Here is a 13,049-nt window from a genome sequence, read left to right as displayed (position 1 = left end):
TTGCGTGCGCCCAACCTCTCACTACGTTCGGTTTCTGACAGACTTTCCCAGACTACCTCGAGAGTGGCCTGTCCTTCTATTACTGCTGCCTTACACGTTTCATCCTTTAAACAATTCTTAACCAGCTTCCATATAGCTTTTGTCCCTAGGTGCAGATCCTCTTCCGCAAATTTTCTGTCAAGGTCTTTTCCAAGTTTGTTCCATGAGGCAATTGTAAACGAGCCTGAACAGGCAAACCAAGGTGCCACCCTCTCCACCTCCTTCACAAAGTTTTTCAGTGTTCCTCCTCCAGTTTTGATGTTCCTCTGCTTTAACACTGTTTCCAAGGCCGTGACCACAGACTGTGAGGATCCCATGATGGGCCAGGAACACTGGCGGCTTATCTACGTCCATCTGACAAGGTGTGAAGTGAAAGGGTAGAGACGGACACGCTGCTCTCTTATGTACAGGAGTCTTACACGCGCCTCCCTGGACGGTGCCGCTTATCTACCTCGGCCTTATCGCGTCCTTGCTCCTCAACAGTCAAAATCAAAGGTAAAAGGCAGCTGCGCGAAGCTCACTTATATACGAGAGACTGAGACGCACCTTCTGCTGCTGTGATCGTCCTTTTAACAGCAAAACGGTGAAAAAAGAATATAAAGAGTAGGGTGGCTCCCAGGACAAATACTATAGCCTCAACAAATCCTTCCCAAGGTGGTGACAACCCCAGACCAAAGTTCAAGAGAGGGCTGCCTCTCCGAACGTATCTACCTGCAGTTCTGAATCCTTTTTGTCCCCAAGGGATCTCCGAAGGTGCTGACGATGGCGAGGTCTTTCCCGGGTTTTTGGCACCAAATGTCCCGCGCTACGTCTCGCCAGCAGGAACGACGCGGCACACACAGGATCCTACTGCAGAAAAGCTTTAATGCGTCTTGAGAGGGAGAGCATAAGCTTACAATGCGGAGACATCGAGTGAGGAATAACCGTCCCTTATATAGGAAACTATCCTCGCCTAGGACGTGTCACTCTCTGACTGGTCGCTGCCAATTATGCCAGATGACGTACCAAAACGTACGTGTCCCTTTGAGTAGGGAAGTTGCCAGGTGCCTGCGTATTGCCCTTTTTACTAGGTGCGTTCTGCCGGATGCCGGTGCCATCTTGTAATGGAGTTTGTGAGGACAGCTCCTCACATATGTGAGGACAACTCCTCGGACAGCTCCTCACAGAATATGGCATTCCTTTAATGTGAAAGAAAAGATGTCAGTAAAAAGCAGAGGGTAGACCCGCGGATCCCGGCCCGCAGCAGCTCTCTGCTCCCAGACCCGGTGAGAGAGAGACCCAACCGCCTGGTCAGGTGGGCACTCCTGAGGCTGCAGAGCGGAAGAGACCACCAACACTGCTCACCCCTGCCCACATCCCTGGCCCAAGAGGAAACTGTATAAGGCCTCTGGGCTCCCGTGGGGGAGGGCCCAGGAGCGGCAGGACTTCTGCGCCTGAGACACCGCCGGAACCTGAAAGAAACAGACCCGATAAACAGTTCTCTGCACCCAAATCCCGTGGGAGGGAGAGCTAAACCTTCAGAGAGGCAGACAAGCCTGGGAAACCAGAAGAGACTGCTCCCTGCACACACATCTCGGACGCCAGAGGAAAAAGCCAAAGACCATCTGGAACCCTGGTGCACTGAAGCTCCCGGAAGGGGCGGCACAGGTCTTCCTGGTTGCTGCCGCTGCAGAGAGCCCCTGGGCAGCACCCCACGAGCGAACCTGAGCCTCGGGACCACAGGTAAGACCAAATTTTCTGCTGCAAGAAAGCTGCCTGGTGAACTCAAGACACAGGCCCACAGGAACAGCTGAAGACCTGTAGAGAGGAAAAACTACACGCCGGAAAGCAGAACACTCTGTCCCCATAACTGACTGAAAGAGAGGAAAACAGGTCTACAGCACTCCTGACACACAGGCTTATAGGTCAGTCTAGCCACTGTCAGAAATAGCAGAACAAAGTAACACTAGAGATAATCTGATGGCGAGAGGCAAGCGCAGGAACCCAAGCAACAGAAACCAAGACTGCATGCCATCATCGGAGCCCAATTCTCCCGCCAAAACAAACATGGAATATCCAAACACACCAGAAAAGCAAGATCTAGTTTCAAAATCATATTTGATCATGATGCTGGAGGACTTCAAGAAAGACATGAACACACTTAGGGAAACACAGGAAATCATTAATAAACAAGTAGAGGCCTACAGAGAGGAATGGCAAAAATCCCTGAAAGAATTCCAGGAAAACACAATGAAACAGATGAAGGAATTAAAAATGGAAATAGAAGCAATCAAGAAAGAACACATGGAAACAACCCTGGATATAGAAAACCAAAAGAAGAGACAAGGAGCTGTAGATACAAGCTTCACCAACAGAATACAAGAGATGGAAGAGAGAATCTCAGGAGCAGAAGATTCCATAGAAATCATTGACTCAACTGTCAAAGATAATGTAAAGCGGAAAAAGCTACTGGTCCAAAACATACAGGAAATCCAGGACTCAATGAGAAGATCAAACCTAAGGATAATAGGTATAGAAGAGAGTGAAGACTCCCAGCTCAAAGGACCAGTAAATATCTTCAACAAAATCATAGAAGAAAACTTCCCTAACCTAAAAAAAGAGATACCCATAGGCATACAAGAAGCCTACAGAACTCCAAATAGATTGGACCAGAAAAGAAACACCTCCCGTCACATAATTGTCAAAACACCAAACGCACAAAATAAAGAAAGAATATTAAAAGCAGTAAGGGAAAAAGGTCAAGTAACATATAAAGGGAGACCTATCAGAATCACACCAGACTTCTCGCCAGAAACTATGAAGGCCAGAAGATCCTGGACTGATGTCATACAGACCCTAAGAGAACACAAATGCCAGCCCAGGTTACTGTATCCAGCAAAACTCTCAATTAACATTGATGGAGAAACCAAGATATTCCATGACAAAACCAAATTTACACAATATCTTTCTACAAATCCAGCACTACAAAGGATAATAAATGGTAAAGCCCAACATAAGGAGGCAAGCTATACCCTAGAAGAAGCAAGAAACTAATCGTCTTGGCAACAAAACAAAGAGAATGAAAGCACACAAACATAACCTCACATCCAAATATGAATATAAAGGGAAACAATAATCACTATTCCTTAATATCTCTCAATATCAATGGCCTCAACTCCCCAATAAAAAGACATAGATTAACAAACTGGATACGCAACGAGGACCCTGCATTCTGCTGCCTACAGGAAACACACCTCAGAGACAAAGACAGACACTACCTCAGAGTGAAAGGCTGGAAAACAACTTTCAAAGCAAATGGTCAGAAGAAGCAAGCTGGAGTAGCCATTCTAATATCAAATAAAATCAATTTCCAACTAAAAGTCATCAAAAAAGATAAGGAAGGACACTTCATATTCATCAAAGGAAAAATCCACCAAGATGAACTCTCAATCCTAAATATCTATGCCCCAAATACAAGGGCACCTACATACGTAAAAGAAACCTTACTAAAGCTCAAAACACACATTGCACCTCACACAATAATAGTGGGAGATTTCAACACCCCACTCTCATCAATGGACAGATCATGGAAACAGAAATTAAACAGTGATGTCGACAGACTAAGAGAAGTCATGAGCCAAATGGACTTAACGGATATTTATAGAACATTCTATCCTAAAGCAAAAGGATATACCTTCTTCTCAGCTCCTCATGGTACTTTCTCCAAAATTGACCATATAATTGGTCAAAAAACGGGCCTCAACAGGTACAGAAAGATAGAAATAATCCCATGCGTGCTATCGGACCACCACGGCCTAAAACTGGTCTTCAATAACAATAAGGGAAGAATGCCCACATATACGTGGAAATTGAACAATGCTCTACTCAATGATAACCTGGTCAAGGAAGAAATAAAGAAAGAAATTAAAAACTTTTTAGAATTTAATGAAAATGAAGATACAACATACTCAAACTTATGGGACACAATGAAAGCTGTGCTAAGAGGAAAACTCATAGCGCTGAGTGCCTGCAGAAAGAAACAGGAAAGAGCATATGTCAGCAGCTTGACAGCACACCTAAAAGCTCTAGAACAAAAAGAAGCAAATACACCCAGGAGGAGTAGAAGGCAGGAAATAATCAAACTCAGAGCTGAAATCAACCAAGTAGAAACAAAAAGGACCATAGAAAGAATCAACAGGACCAAAAGTTGGTTCTTTGAGAAAATCAACAAGATAGATAAACCCTTAGCCAGACTAACGAGAGGACACAGAGAGTGCGTCCAAATTAACAAAATCAGAAATGAAAATGGAGACATAACTACAGATTCAGAGGAAATTCAAAAATCATCAGATCTTACTATAAAAACCTATATTCAACAAAATTTGAAAATCTTCAGCAAATGGACAATTTCCTAGACAGATACCAGGTATCAAAGTTAAATCAGGAACAGATAAACCAGTTAAACAACCCCATAACTCCTAAGGAAATAGAAGCAGTCATTAAAGGTCTCCCAACCAAAAAGAGCCCAGGTCCAGATGGGTTTAGTGCAGAATTCTATCAAACCTTCATAGAAGACCTCATACCAATATTATCCAAACTATTCCACAAAATTGAAACAGATGGAGCCCTACCGAATTCCTTGTACGAATCTACAATTACTCTTATACCTAAACCACACAAAGACACAACAAAGAAAGAGAACTTCAGACCAATTTCCCTTATGAATATCGACGCAAAAATACTCAATAAAATTCTGGCAAACCGAATTCAAGAGCACATCAAAACAATCATCCACCATGATCAAGTAGGCTTCATCCCAGGCATGCAGGGATGGTTTAATATACGGAAAACCATCAACGTGATCCATCATATAAACAAACTGAAAGAACAGAACCACATGATCATTTCATTAGATGCTGAGAAAGCATTTGACAAAATTCAACACCCCTTCATGATAAAAGTCCTGGAAAGAATAGGAATTCAAGGCCCATACCTAAACATAGTAAAAGCCATATACAGCAAACCAGTTGCTAACATTAAACTAAATGGAGAGAAACTTGAAGCAATCCCACTAAAATCAGGGACTAGACAAGGCTGCCCACTCTCTCCCTACTTATTCAATATAGTTCTTGAAGTTCTAGCCAGAGCAATCAGACAACAAAAGGAGATCAAAAGGATACAGATTGGAAAAGAAGAGGTCAAAATATCACTATTTGCAGATGATATGATAGTATATTTAAGTGATCCCAAAAGTTCCACCAGAGAACTACTAAAGCTGATAAACAACTTCAGCAAAGTGGCTGGGTATAAAATTAACTCAAATAAATCAGTTGCCTTCCTCTATACAAAAGAGAAACAAGCCAAGAAAGAAATTAGGGAAACGACACCCTTCATAATAGACCCAAATAATATAAAGTACCTCGGTGTGACTTTAACCAAGCAAGTAAAAGATCTGTACAATAAGAACTTCAAGACACTGAAGAAAGAAATTGAAGAAGACCTCAGAAGATGGAAAGATCTCCCATGCTCATGGATTGGCAGGATTAATATAGTAAAAATGGCCATTTTACCAAAAGCAATCTACAGATTCAATGCAATCCCCATCAAAATACCAATCCAATTCTTCAAAGAGTTAGACAGAACAATTTGCAAATTCATCTGGAATAACAAAAAACCCAGGATAGCTAAAGCTATCCTCAACAATAAAAGGACTTCAGGGGGAATCACTATCCCTGAACTCAAGCAGTATTACAGAGCAATAGTGATAAAAACTGCATGGTATTGGTACAGAGACAGACAGATAGACCAATGGAATAGAATTGAAGACCCAGAAATGAACCCACACACCTATGGTCACTTGATTTTTGACAAAGGAGCCAAAACCATCCAATGGAAAAAAGATAGCATTTTCAGCAAATGGTGCTGGTTCAACTGGAGGGCAACATGTAGAAGAATGCAGATCGATCCATGCTTATCACCCTGTACAAAGCTTAAGTCCAAGTGGATCAAGGACCTCCACATCAAACCAGACACACTCAAACTAATAGAAGAAAAACTAGGGAAGCATCTGGAACACATGGGCACTGGAAAAAATTTCCTGAACAAAACACCAATGGCTTATGCTCTAAGATCAAGAATTGACAAATGGGATCTCATAAAACTGCAAAGCTTCTGTAAGGCAAAGGACACTGTGGTTAGGACAAAACGGCAACCAACAGATTGGGAAAAGATCTTTACCAACCCTACAACAGATAGAGGCCTTATATCCAAAATATACAAAGAACTCAAGAAGTTAGACCGCAGGGAAACAAATAACCCTATTAAAAAATGGGGTTCAGAGCTAAACAAAGAATTCACAGCTGAGGAATGCCGAATGGCTGAGAAACACCTAAAGAAATGTTCAACATCTTTAGTCATAAGGGAAATGCAAATCAAAACAACCCTGAGATTTCACCTCACACCAGTGCGATTGGCTAAGATCAAAAACTCAGGTGACAGCAGATGCTGGCGAGGTTGTGGAGAAAGAGGAACACTCCTCCATTGTTGGTGGGATTGCAGACTGGTAAAACCATTCTGGAAATCAGTCTGGAGGTTCCTCAGAAAATTGGACTTTGAACTGCCTGAGGATCCAGCTATACCTCTCTTGGGCATATACCCAAAAGATGCCTCAACATATAAAAGAGACACGTGCTCCACTATGTTCATCGCAGCCTTATTTATAATAGCCAGAAACTGGAAAGAACCCAGATGCCCTTCAACAGAGGAATGGATACAGAAAATGTGGTACATCTACACAATGGAATACTACTCAGCTATCAAAAACAACGAGTTTATGAAATTCGTAGGCAAATGGTTGGAACTGGAAAATATCATCCTGAGTGAACTAACCCAATCACAGAAAGACATACATGGTATGCACTCATTGATAAGTGGCTATTAGCCCAAATGCTTGAATTACCCTAGATCCCTAGAACAAACGAAACTCAAGACGGATGATCAAAATGTGAATGCTTCACTCCTTCTTTAAATGAGGAAAAAGAATACCCTTGGCAGGGAAGGGAGAGGCAAAGATTAAAACAGAGACTGAAGGAACACCCATTCAGAGCCTGTCCCACATTTGGCCCATACATATACAGCCACCCAATTGGACTAGATGGATGAAGCAAAGAAGTGCAGACCGACAGGAGCCGGATGTAGATCGCTCCTGAGAGACACAGCCAGAATACAGCAAATACAGAGGCGAATGCCAGCAGCAAACCACTGAACTGAGAATAGGTCCCCTATTGAAGGAATCAGAGAAAGAACTGGAAGAGCTTGAAGGGGCTCGAGACCCCAAAAGTACAACAATGCCAAGCAACCAGAGCTTCCAGGGACTAAGCCACTACCTAAAGACTATACATGGACTGACCCTGGACTCTGACCCCATAGGCAGCAATGAATATCCTAGTAAGAGCACCAGTGGAAGGGGAAGCCCTGGGTCCTGCTAAGACTGAACCCCCAGTGAACTAGTCTATGGGGGGAGGGCGGCAATGGTGGGAGGGTTGGGAGGGGAACACCCATAAGGAAGGGGAGGGGGGAGGGGGATGTTTGCCCGGAAACCGGGAAAGGAAATAACACTCGAAATGTATATAAGAAATACTCAAGTTAATAAAAAAAAATAAGAAAACAACAAAAAAAAAAAAAGCAGAGGGTAAAATTTGAATGAAAATGTCAAGAGTTAAGTCTTCAGATGGACCGAGTAACTCAAATCCATTATCAGAACCGCTCAGTTATGCTACAAACCAGTTCATTGTAGTTTACTTTAGGAGTGACATATTGAAAGTGAATTTTATTAAATAACACTTTTAAAAGTTGTTTAATTATCCCAGGCATGCAGGGATGGTTTAATATACGGAAAACCATCAACGTGATCCATTATATAAACAAACTGAAAGAACAAAACCACATGATCATTACATTAGATGCTGAGAAAGCATTTGACAAAATTCAACAGCCCTTCATGATAAAAGTCCTGGAAAGAATAGGAATTCAAGGCCCATACCTAAACATAGTAAAAGCCATATACAGCAAACCAGTTGCGAACATTAAACTAAATGGAGAGAAACTTGAAGCAATCCCACTAAAATCAGGGACTAGACAAGGCTGCCCACTCTCTCCCTACTTATTCAATATAGTTCTTGAATTTCTAGCCAGAGCAATCGGACAAAAAAAGGAGTTCAAGGGGATACAGATCGGAAAAGAAGTCAAAATATCACTATTTGCAGATGATATGATAGTATATTTAAGTGATCCCAAAAGTTCCACCAGAGAACTACTAAAGCTGATAAACAACTTCAGCAAAGTGGCTGGGTATAAAATTAACTCAAATAAATGAGTAGCCTTCCTCTACACTAAAGAGAAACTAGCCGAGAAAGAAATTAGGGAAACAACACCCTTCATAATAGACCCAAATAATATAAAGTACCTCAGTGTGACTTTAACCAAGCAAGTAAAAGATTTGTAAAATAAGAACTTCAAGACACTGAAGAAAGAAATTGAAGAAGACCTCAGAAGATGGAAAGATCTCCCATGCTCATGGATTGGCAGGATTAATATAGTAAAAATGGCCATTTTACCAAAAGCGATCTACAGATTCAATGCCATCCCCATCAAAATACCAATCCAATTCTTCAAAGAGTTAGACAGAACAATTTGCAAATTCATCTGGAATAACAAAAAACCCAGGATAGCTAAAACTATCCTCAACAATAAAAGGACTTCAGGGGGAATCACTATCCCTGAACTCAAGCAGTATTACAGAGCAATAGTGATAAAAACTGCATGGTATTGGTACAGAGACAGACAGATAGACCAATGGAATAGAATTGAAGACCCAGAAATGAACCCACACACCTATGGTCACTTGATTTTTGACAAAGGAGCCAAAACCATCCAATGGAAAAAAGATAGCATTTTCAGCAAATGGTGCTGGTTCAACTGGAGGGCAACATGTAGAAGAATGCAGATTGATCCATGCTTATCACCCTGTACAAAGCTTAAGTCCAAGTGGATCAAGGACCTCCACATCAAACCAGACACACTCAAACTAATAGAAGAAAAACTAGGGAAGCATCTGGAACACATGGGCACTGGAAAAAAAATTTCCTGAACTAAACACCAATGGCTTATGCTCTAAGATCAAGAATCGACAAATGGGATCTCATAAAACTGCAAAGCTTCTGTAACGCAAAGGACACTGTGGTTAGGACAAAATGGCAACCAACAGATTGGGAAAAGATCTTTACCAATCCTACAACAGATAGAGGCCTTATATCCAAAATATACAAAGAACTCAAGAAGTTAGACCGCAGGGAGACAAATAACCCTATTAAAAATGGGGTTCACGGGGTTCGAATTGAGCTCAGTGGTAGAGCACTTGCCTAGGAAGCACAAGGCCCTGGGTTCGGTCCCCAGCTCTGAAAAAAAAACAAAAACAAAAATGGGGTTCAGAGCTAAACAATTCACAGCTGAGGAATGCCGAATGGCTGAGAAACACCTAAAGAAATGTTCAACATCTTTAGTCATAAGGGAAATGCAAACCAAAACAACCCTGAGATTTCACCTCACACCAGTGAGAATGGCTAAGATCAAAAATCAGGTGACAGCAAATGCTGGCGAGGATGCGGAGAAAGAGGAACACTCCTCCATTGTTGGTGGGGTTGTAGACTGGTACAACCATTCTGGAAATCAGTCTGGAGGTTCCTCAGAAAATTGGACATTGAACTGCCTGAGGATATACCCAAAAGATGCCCCAACATATGAAAAAGACACTTGCTCCACTATGTTCATCTCAGCCTTATTTATGATAGCGAGAAGCTGGAAAGAACCCAGATGCCCTTCAACAGAGGAATGGATACAGAAAATGTGGTACATCTACACAATGGAATATTACGCAGCTATCAAAAACAATGACTTTATGAAATTCGTAGGCAAATGGTTGGAACTGGAAAATATCATCCTGAGTGAGCTAACCCAATCACAGAAAGACATGCATGGTATGCACTCATTGATAAGTGGCTATTAGCCAAAATGCTGGAATTACCCTAGATGCCTAGAGCAAATGAAACTCAAGACGGATGATCAAAATGTGAATGCTTCACTCCTTCTTTAAAAGGGGAACAAGAATACCCTTGGCAGGGAATAGAGAGGCAAAGATTAAAACAGACACAGAAGGAACACCCATCAGAGCCTGCCCCACATGTGGCCCATTCATATACAGCCACCCAATTAGACAAGATGGATGAAGCAAAGAAGTGCAGACCGACAGGAACCGGATGTAGATCGCTCCTGAGAGACACAGCCAGAATACAGCAAATACAGAGGCGAATGCCAGCAGCAAACCACTGAACTGAGAATAGGACCCCCGTTGAAGGAATCAGAGAAAGAACTGGAAGAGCTTGAAGGGGCTCGAGACCCCATATGTACAACAATGCCAAGCAACCAGAGCTTCCAGGGACTAAGCCACTACCTAAAGACTATACATGGACTGACCCTGGACTCTGACCTCATAGGTAGCAATGAATATCCTAGTAAGAGCACCAGTGGAAGGGGAAGCCCTGGGTCCTGCTAAAACTGAACCCCCAGTGAACTAGTCTGTTGGGGGGAGGGCGGCAATGGTGGGAGGGTGGGGAGGGGAATACCCATAAAGAAGGGGAGGGGGGAGGGGGATGTTTGCCCAGAAACTGGGAAAGGGAATAACACTCGAAATGTATATAAGAAATACTCAAGTTAATAAAAAAAAAGAATTATTCATCAATAAAAAAAGTTTTTAATTATCACATTAATATTAATCAATATAAATTTGTACATATATCAATAAATATAAATAATATAATTATAAAATTACTAGTAAATCATAAAATAAAATTAATATTAAATCAAAATTGCTAATGTTAATTGTCTATTTATACATACTAAATGGTATTAAATCAAAATTGCTATCTATATCACGAAGTCATTTGGTTCTATAAGTGTTGATGCCTGTATGATAGTGAATAACTAACTCAACCCTAAAATGATGAATGGATGGCTAGCACAAATAGATTCCATTGCAAGCAAGGGTGGTTTTATCTAGGTGTTATAAAGGAGGCTAGCCCCTCTTCCTTTAAATCTCCTCTAGGATTAGTACAACATTGGAATATCAAATATCTTTCCTCTGTTATGCCACACCATTTTTCTGTTCTCACCACACCTCCAAGTATTTACTCAATTTCTATTAAAAATGTGAATAATTAGTTTCTGTCTCCCTTCTGTCATGATTTAATCCCATAACATGATGAAGGTCGAGAGTGTCACTTCTATTTCTTCCAGCTGCTGCTGAGAATACAAAGGAAATCAATGACATGTCTTTGTTTTAAAGGGCAGTGAATAGTAATTGAGAAAAATAATCTCGTTCTATTGCCTATTAGTGTGTAACAGATTCACAGTGCAAACGGTAGGAATTAAGAAACACATTTTTCTACTAATACACAGAGCATACCACACCTTAATATCACTTTTCACACAGCCCCAGTTTGAGGACAGACTTAGCAATGTCATCTCAGCTGGACAGAATATGAGTATATCAGTAATAATATTTTATATACAGATGTCCCTTTACATTTCAGGATTCATTTCTACTCTTGAAAATTAATTTCAAGACAACTTGCCACATCCTAAGTATAATATAATGATCTGTTATTGCCATTGCAATTAAATCTATGGCAGCTTCATATAGATTTCTAAATCCATTTTAATTATGGACTTTTTTCAAAATCAAAATAAATTTAATTAGAGAGAATAGTGCAAAATTGTGGGAGGAGATTTAATCATGCAAATGAGGTGATTATATTCTTATGGCTGTTGGATATAAACAAAGCATTTATTTTCAATTACATTTAAACTACTTAAGTATTTCTTAATACCTACCAGGTGTCACACACTGCATTATAAACCGTGAACTGCAAAATCAAATGCTGGAGTCCTTACTAAGAAATTTAACATCTTCTAAAGATTCTGATGCATCTTCCCACCACACAAGAATCATAGAAACATGAAAATGAACCTGCTAACCAAGTGGAAATGTCTTTTATAATTAATTAATTAAACAAATAGTTAATTCATAAATATCACAAACATTGCCCTCCTTTCCTGGTCCCCTCTCCAAGTTCTTTTCCCTACCCCTCCCCTATCTTTAGTGAAAAGAAGCTGTTTGCATCTTTCTTACTTTAAAACTTTGAAAAAAGTCCCCAAAATACCTATGTCACTTTCTGTTTGCAAGAGAACCTCCATTTTCACAGTACCAGAAGTGGCCATGTTGGTTCCTAATAGTATTTATTGCCCTTTCTCATCTGGCAATAAGAACTGAAATACATTAGTAAAAACAGGGACACAGAGGGGCTTGTGGATTTCTTAACACTACATGTTTCTTCTTAGACTCCCTTTGCAGCTTAAATGAATTCTCTAAAATATAAAGGATTGGATACCTTATTCATTTCAGGATGCATGGTCCATAAGAGGAACATTTCTGGCAGACTGGTAGAGAAGAGTCACGATTCAAACCAGTAAATCCTCCGCACTGATTTACACATTTTCTTCATTTCTGGTAGGGCAGAAAAGTCAGTGTATCTATTTGACTTAACAATTCACACTAAATTTCTCAAGTAACACTATTCATATTTGTGTGTTGTATGGTTTTGAGGGAGTTATCTGAAGAGTAGCCTTCCAAACACTTGTCAAATAATTTGCTCCATAACACAGCCCTCTCATAATCTTTTCTAATTATAAAGAGTAATCTTATTACCTAGATTACTATTTTCTGCACAGATACCTTGATGCAATAGGTAACAAGTGCAATGAACTTGGGTTAGTGTAAGTTTCCTTCAGGTTGTATATTAGTTACTTATTTCTAAGAATTTTATACACATTTTATACTAAAGCATTGTCCCCAAAATATTGTGAACATTCTATGCTTATTTTAAATGACAGTGAGAGGATCAAAAGGGTTAATGGCC

The 13,049-nt window shown here is 40.6% G+C and overlaps 1 long non-coding RNA gene across 1 annotated transcript; it reads right to left on the bottom strand.

The window, feature by feature from the left end:
- Window positions 1–889: 889 nt before the first annotated feature.
- On the bottom strand, window positions 890–12,606 carry LOC134479277 (uncharacterized). The gene is made up of 2 exons (XR_010052406.1): window positions 12,522–12,606; window positions 890–1,217 (listed from the first exon to the last, which is right to left on the bottom strand). It is a non-coding gene; the product is annotated as an uncharacterized LOC134479277 (long non-coding RNA).
- Window positions 12,607–13,049: the final 443 nt, after the last annotated feature.

The sequence above is a fragment of the Rattus norvegicus genome, chromosome 6, assembly GCF_036323735.1.
Source record: "Rattus norvegicus strain BN/NHsdMcwi chromosome 6, GRCr8, whole genome shotgun sequence".
Classification (NCBI taxonomy): domain Eukaryota; kingdom Metazoa; phylum Chordata; class Mammalia; order Rodentia; family Muridae; genus Rattus; species Rattus norvegicus.
The sequence above is the reverse complement of the archived record's forward strand: the minus strand, read 5'-3'. Positions and strand labels throughout refer to the sequence as shown.